Here is a 15259-nt window from a genome sequence, read left to right as displayed (position 1 = left end):
CGTCAGCCACCACTGCAACAGTCCATTGGCATATATTTAGGCCTAGCACACAGGCAGAGGAGAGAGGTCCCGTAACAGACAATCTGGCTTCATGTCAGCAGAGAATCAGTCTGCATGTCATAGCAGAGAATGAGGCTTCACGTCACCCACCACTGCAACAGTCCATTGGCATATATTTAGGCCTAGCACACAGGCAGAGCAGAGAGGTCCCGTAACAGACGATCTGGCTTCATGTCAGCAGAGAATCAGTCTGCATGTCATAGCAGAGAATGAGGCTTCACGTCACCCACCACTGCAACAGTCCATTGGCATATATTTAGGCCTAGCACACAGGCAGAGCAGAGAGGTCCCGTAACAGACAATCTGGCTTCATGACAGCAGAGAATCAGTCTGCATGTCATAGCAGAGAATGAGGCTTCACGTCACCCACCACTGCAACAGTCCATTGGCATATATTTAGGCCTAGCACACAGGCAGAGCAGAGAGGTCCCATAACAGACAATCTGGCTTCATGTCAGCAGAGAATCAGTCTGCATGTCATAGCAGAGAATGAGGCTTCACGTCACCCACCACTGCAACAGTCCATTGGCATATATTTAGGCCTAGCACACAGGCAGAGCAGAGAGGTCCCGTAACAGACAATCTGGCTTCATGACAGCAGAGAATCAGTCTGCATGTCATAGCAGAGAATGAGGCTTCACGTCACCCACCACTGCAACAGTCCATTGGCATATATTTAGGCCTAGCACACAGGCAGAGCAGAGAGGTCCCGTAACAGACAATCTGGCTTCATGTCAGCAGAGAATCAGTCTGCATGTCATAGCAGAGAATGAGGCTTCACGTCACCCACCACTGCAACAGTCCATTGGCATATATTTAGGCCTAGCACACAGGCAGAGCAGAGAGGTCCCGTAACAGACAATCTGGCTTCATGACAGCAGAGAATCAGTCTGCATGTCATAGCAGAGAATGAGGCTTCACGTCACCCACCACTGCAACAGTCCATTGGCATATATTTAGGCCTAGCACACAGGCAGAGCAGAGAGGTCCCGTAACAGACAATCTGGCTTCATGTCAGCAGAGAATCAGTCTGCATGTCATAGCAGAGAATGAGGCTTCACGTCACCCACCACTGCAACAGTCCATTGGCATATATTTAGGCCTAGCACACAGGCAGAGCAGAGAGGTCCCGTAACAGACAATCTGGCTTCATGACAGCAGAGAATCAGTCTGCATGTCATAGCAGAGAATGAGGCTTCACGTCATCCACCACTGCAACAGTCCATTGGCATATATTTAGGCCTAGCACACAGGCAGAGCAGAGAGGTCCCGTAACAGACAATCTGGCTTCATGTCAGCAGAGAATCAGTCTGCATGTCATAGCAGAGAATGAGGCTTCACGTCACCCACCACTGCAACAGTCCATTGGCATATATTTAGGCCTAGCACACAGGCAGAGCAGAGAGGTCCCGTAACAGACGATCTGGCTTCATGTCAGCAGAGAATCAGTCTGCATGTCATAGCAGAGAATGAGGCTTCACGTCACCCACCACTGCAACAGTCCATTGGCATATATTTAGGCCTAGCACACAGGCAGAGCAGAGAGGTCCCGTAACAGACGATCTGGCTTCATGTCAGCAGAGAATCAGTCTGCATGTCATAGCAGAGAATGAGGCTTCACGTCACCCACCACTGCAACAGTCCATTGGCATATATTTAGGCCTAGCACACAGGCAGAGCAGAGAGGTCCCGTAACAGACAATCTGGCTTCATGTCAGCAGAGAATCAGTCTGCATGTCATAGCAGAGAATCAGGCTTCACGTCAGCCACCACTGCAACAGTCCATTGTCATAAATTTAGGCCCAGCACCCAGGCAGAGGAGAGAGGTCCCGTAACAGACAATCTGGCTTCATGTCAGCAGAGAATTAGTCTGCATGTCATAGCAGAGAATCAGGCTTCATGTCAGCCACCACTGCAACAGTCCATTGGCATATATTTAGGCCTAGCACACAGGCAGAGGAGAGGTTCATTCAACTTTGGGTAGCCTCGCAATATAATGGTAAAATGAAAATAAAAATAGGATTGAATGAGGAAGTGCCCTGGAGTCCAATAATATATGGTTATGGGGAGGTAGTTAATGTCTAATCTGGACAAGGGACGGACAGGTCCTGTGGGATCCATGCCTGGTTCATTTTTATGAACGTCAGCTTGTCCACATTGGCTGTAGACAGGCGGCTGCGTTTGTCTGTAATGACGCCCCCTGCCGTGCTGAATACACGTTCAGACAAAACGCTGGCTGCCGGGCAGGCCAGCACCTCCAAGGCATAAAAGGCTAGCTCTGGCCACGTGGACAATTTAGAGACCCAGAAGTTGAATGGGGCCGAACCATCAGTCAGTACGTGGAGGGGTGTGCACACGTACTGTTCCACCATGTTAGTGAAATGTTGCCTCCTGCTAACACGTTGCGTATCAGGTGGTGGTGCAGTTAGCTGTGGCGTGTTGACAAAAGTTTTCCACATCTCTGCCATGCTAACCCTGCCCTCAGAGGAGCTGGCCGTGACACAGCTGCCTTGGCGACCTCTTGCTCCTCCTCTGCCTTGGCCTTGGGCTTCCACTTGTTCCCCTGTGACATTTGGGAATGCTCTCAGTAGCGCGTCTACCAACGTGCGCTTGTACTCGCGCATCTTCCTATCACGCTCCAGTGCAGGAAGTAAGGTGGGCACATTGTCTTTGTAGCGTGGATCCAGCAGGGTGGCAACCCAGTAGTCCGCACAGGTTAAAATGTGGGCAACTCTGCTGTCGTTGCGCAGGCACTGCAGCATGTAGTCGCTCATGTGTGCCAGGCTGCCCAGGGGTAAGGACAAGCTGTCCTCTGTGGGAGGCGTATCGTCATCGTCCTGCCTTTCCCCCCAGCCACGCACCAGTGATGGACCCGAGCTGCGTTGGGTGCCACCCCGCTGTGACCATGCTTCATCCTCATCCTCCTCCACCTCCTCCTCATCCTCGTCCTCCTCGTCCTCCAGTAGTGGGCCCTGGCTGGCCACATTTGTACCTGGCCTCTGCTGTTGCCAAAAACCTCCCTCTGAGTCACTTCGAAGAGACTGGCCTGAAAGTGCTAAAAATGACCCCTCTTCCTCCTCCTCCTCCTCCTCCTCCTGGGCCACCTCCTCTTCCATCATCGCCCTAAGTGTTTTCTCAAGGAGACATAGAAGTGGTATTGTAACGCTGATAACGGTGTCATCGCCACTGGCCATGTTGGTGGAGTACTCGAAACAGCGCAACAGGGCACACAGGTCTCGCATGGAGGCCCAGTCATTGGTGGTGAAGTGGTGCTGTTCTGTAGTGCGACTGACCCGTGCGTGCTGCAGCTGAAACTCCACTATGGCCTGCTGCTGCTCGCACAGTCTGTCCAGCATGTGCAAGGTGGAGTTCCACCTGGTGGGCACGTCGCATATGAGGCGGTGAGCGGGAAGGCTGAAGTTACGCTGTAGCGCAGACAGGCGAGCAGCAGCAGGATGTGAACGCCGGAAGCGCGAACAGACGGCCCGCACTTTATGCAGCAGCTCTGACATGTCGGGGTAGTTGTGAATGAACTTCTGCACCACCAAATTCAGCACATGCGCCAAGCAAGGGATGTGCGTCAAATTGGCTAGTCCCAGAGCTGCAACGAGATTTCGCCCATTATCACACACCACCAGGCCGGGCTTGAGGCTCACCGGCAGCAACCACTCGTCGGTCTGTTGTTCAATACCCCGCCACAACTCCTGTGCGGTGTGGGGCCTGTCCCCCAAACATATGAGTTTCAGAATGGCCTGCTGACGTTTACCCCGGGCTGTGCTGAAGTTGGTGGTGAAGGTGTGTGGCTGACTGGATGAGCAGGTGGAAGAAGAGGAGGAGGAAGCCGAGAAGGAGGAGGTGGCAACAGGAGGCAAAGAATGTTGCCCTGCGATCCTTGGCGGCGGAAGGACGTGCGCCAAACAGCTCTCCGCCTGGGGCCCAGCTGCCACTACATTTACCCAGTGTGCAGTTAGGGAGATATAGCGTCCCTGGCCGTGCTTACTGGTCCACGTATCTGTGGTTAGGTGGACCTTGCTACAGATGGCGTTGCGCAGTGCACACTTGATTTTATCGGATACTTGGTTGTGCAGGGAAGGCACGGCTCTCTTGGAGAAGTAGTGCCGGCTGGGAACAACATACTGTGGGACAGCAAGCGACATGAGCTGTTTGAAGCTGTCTGTGTCCACCAGCCTAAATGACAGCATTTCATAGGCCAGTAGTTTAGAAATGCTGGCATTCAGGGCCAGGGATCGAGGGTGGCTAGGTGGGAATTTACGCTTTCTATCAAATGTTTGTGAGATGGAGAGCTGAACGCTGGCGTGTGACATGGTTGAGACGCTTGGTGACGGAGGTGGTGGTGGTGGTGTTGGTGGTACATCCCCTGTTTGCTGGGCGGCAGGTGCCAACGTTCCTCCAGAGGCGGAGGAAGAGGCCGAGGCGGCAGCAGCAGAATAGGCCGAGGCGGCAGCAGCAGAAGAGGTAGCAGGGGGAGCCTGAGTGACTTCCTTGGTTTTAAGGTGTTTACTCCACTGCAGTTCATGCTTTGCATGCAGGTGCCTGGTCATGCAGGTTGTGCTCAGGTTCAGAACGTTAATGCCTCGCTTCAGGCTCTGATGGCACAGCGTGCAAACCACTCGGGTCTTGTCGTCAGCACATTGTTTGAAGAAGTGCCATGCCAGGGAACTCCTTGAAGCTGCCTTTGGGGTGCTCGGTCCCAGATGGCGGCGGTCAGTAGCAGGCGGAGTCTCTTGGCGGCGGGTGTTCTGCTTTTGCCCACTGCTCCCTCTTTTGCTACGCTGTTGGCTCGGTCTCACCACTGCCTCTTCCTCCGAACTGTGAAAGTCAGTGGCACGACCTTCATTCCTTGTGGGGTCTAGGACCTCATCGTCCCCTGCATCGTCTTCCACCCAGTCTTGATCCCTGACCTCCTGTTCAGTCTGCACACTGCAGAAAGACGCAGCAGTTGGCACCTGTGTTTCGTCATCATCAGAGACATGCTGAGGTGGTATTCCCATGTCCTCATCATCAGGAAACATAAGTGGTTGTGCGTCAGTGCATTCTATGTCTTTCACCGCTGGGGAAGGGCTAGGTGGATGCCCTTGGGAAACCCTGCCAGCGGAGTCTTCAAACAGCATAAGAGACTGCTGCATAACTTGAGGCTGAGACAGTTTCCCTGGTATGCATGGGGGTGATGTGACAGACTGATGGGGTTGGTTTTCAGGCGCCATCTGTGCGCTTTCTGCAGAAGACTGGGTGGGAGATAATGTGAACGTGCTGGATCCACTGTCGGCCACCCAATTGACTAATGCCTGTACCTGCTCAGGCCTTACCATCCTTAGAACGGCATTGGGCCCCACCATATATCGCTGTAAATTCTGGCGGCTACTGGGACCTGAGGTAGTTGGTACACTAGGACGTGTGGATGTGGCAGAACGGCCACGTCCTCTCCCAGCACCAGAGGGTCCACTAACACCACCACGACCATGTCCACGTCCGCGTCCCTTACTAGATGTTTTTCTCATTGTTATGGTTCACCACAACAACAAATATATTATTTGGCACAATGTATTGTATTCAAATTCAGCGGGATATAAATTTGAGGCCTAGTATTTAGGCGCTGGGTGACCGGTATGAATTTAGTGACAGAATTAGACTTGTAGACTTGGAAATACACAGTAGCGGGTGTGTGTGAAGTTATTCTGAATGACCCAATGTGCACCTTGAATATTATATACCCTTTTAGGGATAGATTTCAAATAGCTCTGATATAGCAGAAACCACTAAATTATGAAATTGTTAAATTGGGAATTGTATTTAAACCCAGAACAAAAAATGTGCTTTGACGGACACTAAATAACTTTCCCAGCCACAACAGGACAGCGTTAACGAGAGATTTAGCAGGATATAAATTTGAGGCCTAGTATTTAGGCGCTGGGTGACAGGTATGGGTTTAGTGACAGAATTAGACTTAGAAATACACAGTAGCGGGTGTGTGTGAAGTTATTCTGAATGACCCAATGTGCACCTTGAATATTATATACCCTTTTAGGGATAGATTTCAAATAGCTCTGATATAGCAGAAACCACTAAATTATGAAATTGCTAAATTGGGAATTGTATTTCAACCCAGAACAAAAAATGTGCTTTGACGGACACTAAATAACTTTCCCAGCCACAACAGGACAGCGTTAACGAGAGATTTAGCAGGATATAAATTTGAGGCCTAGTATTTAGGCGCTGGGTGACAGGTATGGGTTTAGTGACAGAATTAGACTTGGAAATACACAGTAGCGGGTGTGTGTGAAGTTATTCTGAATGACCCAATGTGCACCTTGAATATTATATACCCTTTTAGGGATAGATTTCAAATAGCTCTGATATAGCAGAAACCACTAAATTATGAAATTGTTAAATTGGGAATTGTATTTCAACCCAGAACAAAAAATGTGCTTTGACGGACACTAAATAACTTTCCCAGCCACAACAGGACAGCGTTAACGAGAGATTTAGCAGGATATAAATTTGAGGCCTAGTATTTAGGCGCTGGGTGACAGGTATGGGTTTAGTGACAGAATTAGACTTAGAAATACACAGTAGCGGGTGTGTGTGAAGTTATTCTGAATGACCCAATGTGCACCTTGAATATTATATACCCTTTTAGGGATAGATTTCAAATAGCTCTGATATAGCAGAAACCACTAAATTATGAAATTGCTAAATTGGGAATTGTATTTCAACCCAGAACAAAAAATGTGCTTTGACGGACACTAAATAACTTTCCCAGCCACAACAGGACAGCGTTAACGAGAGATTTAGCAGGATATAAATTTGAGGCCTAGTATTTAGGCGCTGGGTGACAGGTATGGGTTTAGTGACAGAATTAGACTTGGAAATACACAGTAGCGGGTGTGTGTGAAGTTATTCTGAATGACCCAATGTGCACCTTGAATATTATATACCCTTTTAGGGATAGATTTCAAATAGCTCTGATATAGCAGAAACCACTAAATTATGAAATTGTTAAATTGGGAATTGTATTTAAACCCAGAACAAAAAATGTGCTTTGACGGACACTAAATAACTTTCCCAGCCACAACAGGACAGCGTTAACGAGAGATATAGCAGGATATAAATTTGAGGCCTAGTATTTAGGCGCTGGGTGACAGGTATGGGTTTAGTGACAGAATTAGACTTAGAAATACACAGTAGCGGGTGTGTGTGAAGTTATTCTGAATGACCCAATGTGCACCTTGAATATTATATACCCTTTTAGGGATAGATTTCAAATAGCTCTGATATAGCAGAAACCACTAAATTATGAAATTGCTAAATTGGGAATTGTATTTCAACCCAGAACAAAAAATGTGCTTTGACGGACACTAAATAACTTTCCCAGCCACAACAGGACAGCGTTAACGAGAGATTTAGCAGGATATAAATTTGAGGCCTAGTATTTAGGCGCTGGGTGACAGGTATGGGTTTAGTGACAGAATTAGACTTAGAAATACACAGTAGCGGGTGTGTGTGAAGTTATTCTGAATGACCCAATGTGCACCTTGAATATTATATACCCTTTTAGGGATAGATTTCAAATAGCTCTGATATAGCAGAAACCACTAAATTATGAAATTGCTAAATTGGGAATTGTATTTCAACCCAGAACAAAAAATGTGCTTTGACGGACACTAAATAACTTTCCCAGCCACAACAGGACAGCGTTAACGAGAGATTTAGCAGGATATAAATTTGAGGCCTAGTATTTAGGCGCTGGGTGACAGGTATGGGTTTAGTGACAGAATTAGACTTGGAAATGCACAGTAGCGGGTGTGTGAAGTTATTCTGAATGTCCCTATGTGCACCTTCAATATGATCTACCCTTTTAGGGATAGATTTCAAATAGCTCTGATATAGCAGAAACCACTAAATTATGAAATTGCTAAATTGGGAATTGTATTTCAACCCAGAACAAGAAATGTGCTTGAACGGACACTAAATAACTCGCCCAGCTACAGCACTAAGGACAGATTTAGCTGGATATAAATTTGAGGCCTAGTATTTAGGCGCTGGGTGACAGGTATGGGTTTAGTGACAGAATTAGACTTGGAAATACACAGTAGCGGGTGTGTGTGAAGTTATTCTGAATGACCCAATGTGCACCTTGAATATTATATACCCTTTTAGGGATAGATTTCAAATAGCTCTGATATAGCAGAAACCACTAAATTATGAAATTGCTAAATTGGGAATTGTATTTCAACCCAGAACAAGAAATGTGCTTGAACGGACACTAAATAACTCGCCCAGCTACAGCACTAAGGACAGATTTAGCTGGATATAAATTTGAGGCCTAGTATTTAGGCGCTGGGTGACAGGTATGGGTTTAGTGACAGAATTAGACTTGGAAATGCACAGTAGCGGGTGTGTGAAGTTATTCTGAATGTCCCTATGTGCACCTTCAATATGATCTACCCTTTTAGGGATAGATTTCAAATAGCTCTGATATAGCAGAAACCACTAAATTATGAAATTGCTAAATTGGGAATTGTATTTCAACCCAGAACAAGAAATGTGCTTGAACGGACACTAAATAACTCGCCCAGCTACAGCACTAACGACAGATTTAGCTGGATATGAATTTGAGGCCTAGTATTTAGGCGCTGGGTGACAGGTATGGGTTTAGTGACAGAATTAGACTTGGAAATGCACAGTAGCGGGTGTGTGAAGTTATTCTGAATGACCCTATGTGCACCTTGAATATTATATACCCTTTTAGGGATAGATTTCAAATAGCTCTGATACAGCAGAAACCACTAAATTTTTAAATTGCTAAATTGGGAATTGTATTTCAACCCAGAACAAAAAATGTGCTTTGACGGACACTAAATAACTTTCCCAGCCACAACAGGACAGCGGTAACGAGAGATTTAGCGGGATATAAATTTGAGGCCTAGTATTTAGGCGCTGGGTGACCGGTATGGATTTAGTGACAGAATTAGACTGGGATATGGCCAAAAAATAACCACACTATTGCTGGTTAAATGCACTTGGTGATGGGCGCAGCTTGCCCCTGATGTAGTATATGGCCAAAAAATGAACAGACTATTGCTGGTTAAATGCACTTGGTGTCACAGCTTGACCAACCACACTACTGAGGGTTAAATGCACTTGGTGACGGGCGCAGCTTGCCCCTGATGTAGTATATGGCCAAAAAATGAACAGACTATTGCTGGTTAAATGCACTTGGTGACGGGCGCAGCTTGCCCCTGATTTAGTATATGGCCAAAAAATGAACAGACTATTGCTGGTTAAATGCACTTGGTGTGATAGCTTGACCAACCACACTACTGAGGGTTAAATGCACTTGGTGACGGGCGCAGCTTGCCCCTGATGTAGTATATGGCCAAAAAATAAACAGACTATTGCTGGTTAAATGCACTTGGTGTGACAGCTTCACCCTGATGTAGGCTTTAGCCAAAAAACAAACGCACCATTGAGGGTTAAATGCACTTGGTGACAGGCGCAGCTTGCCCCTGATGTAGTATATGGCCAAAAAATAAACAGACTATTGCTGGTTAAATGCACTTGGTGTGACAGCTTCACCCTGATGTAGGCTTTAGCCAAAAAACAACCACACCATTGAGGGTTAAATGCACTTGGTCGCAGCTTGTGCTGGCGCACCACAAGACACAAAATGGCCGCCGATCACCCCAGAAAAATGTGACTGACAAACGGTCTGGGCAGCCTAAAAACAGTGAGCAATTGAGGATCAGCAGCTCAATGATCCACAGCTGCAGATCGATCAGTTAATCAAGTCCTTTGGAGGAGTTAATCTGCCTAATCTCGCCCTACTGTCGCAGCCGCAACCTCTCCCTACGCTAATCAGAGCAGAGTGACGGGCGGCGCTATGTGACTCCAGCTTAAATAGAGGCTGGGTCACATGGTGCTCTGGCCAATCACAGCCATGCCAATAGTAGGCATGGCTGTGATGGCCTCTTGGGGCAAGTAGTATGACGCTTGTTGATTGGCTGCTTTGCAGCCTTTCAAAAAGCGCCAAGAAAGCGTCACAAAAGCGCGAAGAAAGCGACGAACACCGAACCCGAACCCGGACTTTTACGAAAATGTCCGGGTTCGGGTCCGTGTCACGGACACCCCAAAATTCGGTACGAACCCGAACTATACAGTTCGAGTTCGCTCATCCCTAGTCATAACCATCGAAACGAGCAGTGTATAATGTGATGGAAAAATGAATCCAGTTACATTAGTAAGTGCCTTGTATTGACTTTCTCTACATGATAAATGCAATTTGCTGAAATGAGACAAACCCTTTAACCGTTGTAATCTGTAGTGTAATGTTATCTTTACAAGTGGAGCAGATTGTCCTCAGATTGGAATTAAGCCTGTATTAGGCTACTTTCACACTAGTGTTCGATCGGATCCGTTCTGAACGGATCCGCTCATATTAATGCAGACGGTCGCTCCGTTCAGAACGGATCCGTCTGCATTATATTGGCAAAAAATGGCTAAGTGTGAAATTAGCCTGAGCGGATCCGTCCAGACTTTTACATTGAAAGTCAATGGGGGACGGATCCGTTTGAAGATTGAGCCATATTGTGGCATCTTCAAACAGATCCGTCCCTATTGACTTACATTGTAAGTCTGGACAGATCCGCACAACCAGGCGGACACCCGAACGCTGCTTGCAGCGTTCAGGTGTCCGCTTGCTGACCGGAGCGGAGGCTGAACGCCGCCAGACTGATGCAGTCTGAGCGGATCCGCATCCATTCAGACTGCATCAGGGCTTAGCCTTAGACGTTGCACGGCTCAAACTAAAGATTGTAATATCATTCGCAAATGAGCGATCTTTGCACTGTGTGATAGTTTCCAGCTAACGCAAAATCGCTCAATACTTGATGATCGTCACCCACTCGTTAGAAGATCAAACTGTAGGTGTGGTGTAGTGTAGCAAGTTTATAATGGTCGATTTACCGATTACTACTCTGTGTAACCTGTGCATTTTAGAATGCTAACGAGTCGCTAGCTAGTCGATCATGAGTCGTCATCGGTACAAAATCTACTTTCTAGTACAGCCCTTAGCTTCTGCTCAAAAGGTGTTCCAGACTTTTATATCACTAAAATAATGTAAGCTATCAGCAGATAAGTGTTCTTTTTTCTTAAAATTAATCATTTTAATAGAACTTGTTCCACAATATGTTTTACAGAGGTTGCGTATGTGACTACTCCAATTACTATGGTTCAAGTTGGGCTGACTCTTTTAAAGGAGCCAGAATCTCTTCCAGAAAGGTATGTGCAATCCTGCAGCAGTTGAATACAGATGTGTAGTTTATTTCATACTAGAATATAGGGGAGATTTATCAACACCGACGTGTGATATCCCCTGTGCTACTGGAGGATTCCGTTCACTGCCGCTAAATGTGATTAGTTTATGGCAAGGTGCAGACTGTTTCAAAAATTAGCCAAATCCTTCTGCAATCCGTGAGCCTAAATGGAAAAGTAGAGTTCAGTCAGTCTTCATTTACGGCAGAAAACTTACATAAATTAATATAAATATATTCAGCCTTCTCGGAAAGTGGTGAGGGCTGTTATAAGGTGTTCGGCGGCTTTCTGTTAACTTATGTAACAGTTTTTTATTTTATTTGTATCATTGGCTTTCTCACTTCCATCCTGTCTTCTGAATCACCAACACTTATTATGGGTGATTTTAATATCCCCATTGATAATCCTTCCTTCTTTAACCTCCTCTCTTGGCCTATCACAACTTACCTCCTCTGCCACGCACGAACAGGGCAATAAACTTGATCTAGTCTTCTTCCGTCACTGTCATTCTTCTCATGATAATCCTACTTTTCACACTTAAAGAAATCTACACACCATTAACTGCCAACAACTCATTGACACCCTACAGTTAGCTCTTACCCAATTCTCTTCCTTCTCCTGTCCAGACTTGGCTGCCAATCATTACAACCATACCCTCAAAACCACCCTAGATGAAGAAGCTCCAATATCAGTCCGACCCTCCCGACACAGAACACGGCAACCCTGGAACACACCTGAAACACGTTTTCTCCAGCGGTGCTCCAAATGTGCAGTACGCTTATGGAGAAAATCCTGAATATCAGCAGACTTTTTCCATTATAAATGTATCCCTTAACATTGCCAAACTGAAATACTTCACCTCTTTAATCTCCTCACTCTCAAATAACCAAGAACACTTTTCACTCCCTTTTAAGCCCTAAAGTTCAAGAACCCGTCACTGAGCTCTGCTCTGATGACATGGCCATATATTTCAGAGATAAGATTGGCAATATCCACAAGGAAATTATCTCCCAGTCCCCACCCAATTTTAATCTTCTTCCTTCCCACACTTCCACATGCTCTCTCTCCTCTTTTGACCCTATAGCAGATGAAGAATTTTCCAGGCTTTTTTCTTCTTCTTGACCCACCACCTGCAGTAGTGATTATATTCCCTCACACCTTCTTCAGTCCCTCTCCCCAGCTATCATCACTCACCTTACTACAATATTCAACCTCTCTCTCTATTCTGGTATCTTTCTGTCCTCTTTCAAACATTCTGTTATAACCCCACTACTAAAAAAAATTATCTCTTGACCCGACCTGTGCTGCTAACTACCGACGTGTTTCTAACCTCCCCTTCATCTCTAAACTGCTGGAACGTCTCATTTCTTCTTGCTTAATTAGCTATCTCTCTGCTAACTCTCTTCTTGACCCCTTACAATCTGACTCGCCCTCTTCACTGTACAGAACCTGCCCTAAAAGAAATGGCTATTTTTCATTACTGATTCTTCTGGATCTCTCTGCAGCGTTTTACCACAAACTCCTTCTCACCATGTTCCACTCAATTGGCCTTAAAGGGGTTGTCCGGATTCAGAGCTGAACCCGGACATACCCAGATTTTCACCCAGGCAGCCCCCCTGACTTGAGCATCAGAGCAGTTTATGCTCCGATGCTCTCCCTTGCCCTGCGCAGGATCCCGCAGGGCAAGGGCTCTTTTATTTACTATAACAAACTGTCAAGCTAAAGCCTGCCCCTCAGAGCTGGTGACGTCACCGAACACACAGCTGTGCAGAAGTGTTTTATTGAAAACAAAAGAGCCTGTGACCTGCGCGATTTAGTGCAGGGCAAGGGAGTGCATCGGAGCATGAGATGCTAGCCTCAGGGGGGCTGTCTGGGTGAAAAAATAAGGGTATGTCCGGGTTCCACTCTGAACCCGGACAACCCCTTTAAAGTTCTACATAATTCATACCTCTCACTTCCGCCTTCATGACTTTTCTCGAGCTGCACCTATTCTCTGGAATGCTCTGCCACAGAATATCAGGTTAATTCCCACCTTCCCTACCTTCAAACGTGCCTTGAAAACAGATTTTTTCAGGCAAGCCTATCATGACTGTCTCCCAAGTAACTCCCCCCCCCACCCCAACTCCTCAGACCTGAATTCGATGTTCAGATCGGCCAACACCACTACTTTCAGTACAAAAATTGCTCAATTACTGCATATCACAATTAACTACCTTTTGTGTCACCCCTTTTTTCTCATATATTGTAAGCGTTGTCTCATGACTTGTAAAGCGTTGGAGAATATGGTGGCGCTATATAAATGGTTTTGGAAATTTTCAGAAAAATTTCAAGATTTGCTTCTAAACTTATAAGCCTTCTAACGTCCCCAAAAAATAAAATGGCATTCACAAAATGATCCAAACATGAAGTAGACATATGGGGAATGTAAAGTAATAACAATTTTAGGAGGTATCACTATCTGTTTTAAAAGCAGAAAAATAGAAATTTAGAAAGTTGCGAATTTTTCCAAATTTTGGGTAAATTTGGTATTTTTTTATAAATAAAAACTGGAAAATTCTGGAAACCAGGCTACCAGATTTTCTGGCAGATGATCGCTAATGAGCGTTCCTGTGAAGGATCTAAGGCCTCTTGCACACAACCGTATGGCTTTTTCTGTATTTAGCGTTCCGCAAAAAACAGATCTGCATAAAATACAGACGACGTCCGTGTGCATTCCGTTTTTTTCGGAACGGAACAGCCGGCCCCTGATAGAACATTACTATCCTTGTCCGTTATGCAGACATGTTCTGTCTTTGAATGGATCTGAAATACGGAAATGAAAGGCATACGGAGTACCTTCAGTTTTTTTGCGGATCAATTTAAATAAATGGTTCCGTATACGGAAAGCAAAAAAACGAAACGTAAACGTGTGCAAGAGGTCAAACTGCCTCCAGATGTCCAATGAACGAGCAACGAGTGCACTTCTTTTTCAACTCTGTGGTGGCATCAGTCATCTTCTTCAGAGTGGTTTGCTGAGGTAGCAGCATCTCAACCAGGGCGAGGAAGAGACTTGACAAGCTGATTAGAAAGGCCAGCTCCGTCCTAGAACTAGTGCAGGTGGTAGGTGAGAGAAGGATACTATCCAAGCTGATCATCCCATGCTTGAGACGGTGATAGCATTGGGCAGTACCATCAGTGACCGACTGTTTCACCCCAAGTGTGAGAAGGAGCGCTATCTGAAGTCAGTCCTCCCTGCTTGCTGTTAAGCTGTACAGATGACCCAAGTGGAGCCATACTGGACTCATCACTTACAGGTTCCTGTGGATGTGATTCCATCCAGAGATGGAATTCTATAAGCTGTGCTGTCCCTTATTTTTTTATCAGTACCCTGCACTGTAATGCCTTTATTTTGGAGTGTTTGTATTCTCTTTGCTGCTGTAACACTGTGAATTTCCCCATGGTGGGACTATTAAAGGATTATCTGTATAGAAAGCCACTATCGTCTAATTTTAGTCACGGTGGGGTTTAAAAAGGGCAAACACAGGGTCTTACTTAGCAGTGGCTTACCCAGAGGTTTTTATCTTTGGGCATCTGTTTGCCTTTGAAGGAAAATCCCAATTTTAAAAAGACAAATTATTACTACTTTTTTCCAAATCCACAGTATACTGCTGCAGTTCATCTTCTAGTGCAAAAACTAAATTTCCCTATATGATAAGGAGCTGTGGAATATGTCAGCGCTATGCAAGTGAGCAAAATAATTAACTAAACATATGATGTGCAATCTCTTGACACATATCACTGATGCAGGTCATTGTAATTACAACAGTTATGACTGACAGGCAAAAAAAGCTAAAGATTACCATGTATCATAAATATAAAAATTCCCAAG

At 45.9% G+C, this 15259-nt stretch overlaps 1 pseudogene; it reads left to right on the top strand.

The window, feature by feature from the left end:
- Window positions 1-15259, top strand: part of LOC122935435 — a 178709-nt pseudogene that overhangs the window by 158197 nt on the left and 5253 nt on the right.

This window comes from Bufo gargarizans, chromosome 4 (assembly GCF_014858855.1).
Source record: "Bufo gargarizans isolate SCDJY-AF-19 chromosome 4, ASM1485885v1, whole genome shotgun sequence".
Lineage (NCBI taxonomy): Eukaryota > Metazoa > Chordata > Amphibia > Anura > Bufonidae > Bufo > Bufo gargarizans.
Note: the sequence above shows the minus strand (reverse complement) of the source record. Positions and strands in the feature narration are given on the sequence as shown.